Raw genomic sequence first — 2,317 nt, 5'->3', positions numbered from 1 at the left:
AAAAAAAAAAAAAAGGAAAGAAAAACATGTGTCATTGGCTTTGGACAGGGGTGGGCGAAAGCCAAAAGGACCTCAAGGTCCTGAAGTCTTGAAGGACAGTGAAGGAATTATTATTGAAGGTTGGTGCTTTGAGTTGACTTGTGTCCCCACCAAAATTCATATTGAAATTCTAACTCCCAGTACCTCAGAATGTGATCTTATTTACTCTTGTTTTTGGGATTTTTTAGCCACAGGGCCTCACTCTGTCACCTAGGCTGGGGTAGAATGGTGCAATCATAGCTCACTGTAACCTTGAATTCCTGCGCTCAAGTGATCCTCCTACCTCCGCCTCCCAAGTAGATAGGATTATAGGTGCATACCACCATGCCCAGCTAATTTTTTTACTTTTTTTGTAGAGATGGGTTCTTGCTATGTTGTCCACACTGGTCTAAACTTCTGGCCTCAAAGGATCCTCCCACTTCAGCCTCCCCAAGTGCTGGGATTACAGGCATGAGCCACTGCACCCAGCCAGAATGTAATCATATTTGAAGATAGGGTCTTTACAGAGGTAATTCACTTAAAATGATGTCATTAGAATAGGTGCTAATCCATTATGACTGGCGTCCAAATTTTGGACCCAAACATGCACACAGAAAGAACACCATGTCAGCCTGAAGACAGAGATCAGAGTGATGGATCTACAAGCCAAAGAATGCCAAACATTGCTGCCAGCAAGCAAACCACGAGAATCTAGGAGAGAAACATGGGACAGATTATTGTTCACAGCTCTTAGGCAGGATCAACCCAACCAACACCTTGTTCTTAGACGTCTAGCCTCCAGAACTGTGAAGCTGCCAAGAGCAGTGGCTCATGCCTATAATCCCAGCACTTTGGGAGGCTGAGGCAGGTGGGTCACTTGAGGCCAGGAGTTCAAGACCAGCCTGGCCAAGATGGCAAAACCCTGTCTCTACTAAAATACAAAAAATTAGCTGGGCATGGTGGCACGTGCCTGTAATCCCAGCTACTTGGGACAAGAATCGTTTGAACTTGGCAGGCAGAGGTTGCAGTGAACTGAGATTGAGCCACTGCACTCCAGCCTGGGTGACAGAGTGAGACTCTGTCTCAAACAAACAAACAAACACACAAAAAACCAGAACTGTGAGATGATAAATTTCTGTAGTCTAAGCCACCGGTTCTGTTGTTTCAACCACCCTGTTTGTGGTTGTTATGGCACCCTTAGCAAACTAATACAGTTGGATAAAAGGCAACTCCTGTCGTATAGTGGCAGAAAGTTTGGCAGCACTGTTGTCTAAGGTAATGTAAAAAAACAGAAAGAGTAGCGAGTATGTGGTGTGTACCTATAGACCCAGCTACTCAGGAGGCTGAGGCAGCAGGATCATATGAGCCCAGGAGTTCAAGGCCAGCCTGCGTCACATAGTGAGACACATCTCAACAAAAAAAAAGAAAGGAAAGAAAGGGTATCTCATGAAAATTAGAAAGTGCAGTTAATGATCTTGTATCTCATGGGTTTGCTTAGGGAAGTTTCCAGTCAGAGTGTTGAAACTGCCAAGTGGAGTCTTCTATTTGTCTAAGACAAAATACAAGAAAGTTGAACTAAGGAATTGTTTAATTTTCAAGCAGCACTTAAAATATTAAAAAGTCAAGACTTGCTAGGTCAAAAATAAACCTGTTTCTAACCTCTAGTATCTCCCAACAAAAAGACTTTCACAGCAGGAGATGACCTAATAGCAAAGATTAAATTCAATACACTTTAAGTAAAGTATGGCCTCTGGGTAGAAATAACCTCAGGGAGGCCGGGCACAGTGGCTCACGCCTGTAATCCCAGCACTTTGGGAGGCTGAGGCGGGTGGATCACTTGGGGCCAGGAGTTTAAGACCAGCCTGGGCGACGCAGCAAAACCCCGTCTCCACAAAAAAATTGAAAATAAGAAAGAAAGAAAAATAAAGAGTTGTGCTTCAGAATCTAACAGATTATATTAATCTAATGCTGTGTAACCAATTAACCCCAAATTTAGCAACTTAAAACTATAATAAACATTATTTCGTATTTTCTGTAAGTCAGGAATTTAGAAGCCACTTAGTCTATGGTTCTGGCTTGAAGTGTCTCAGGAGGTTGCAGTAAAATATGGGGCTGTAGTCATTTGAAGGCTAGGCTGGTGCTGGAAAATCTGCTTCCAAGGTGGTTCACTCACATGGATGGGTCGTTTACAGAAGGCCTCAGTTCCTCTCTATATGGGCCTGTCCTCAGGCTGCTTGAGTATCCTTACAACACATCAGCTGGCTTTCAATTGATTCAAGAAAGAGAAAGATGGAAGCTG

This window comes from Colobus angolensis, unplaced genomic scaffold (assembly GCF_000951035.1).
Source record: "Colobus angolensis palliatus isolate OR3802 unplaced genomic scaffold, Cang.pa_1.0 Scaffold269, whole genome shotgun sequence".
NCBI lineage: Eukaryota > Metazoa > Chordata > Mammalia > Primates > Cercopithecidae > Colobus > Colobus angolensis.
Note: the sequence above shows the minus strand (reverse complement) of the source record.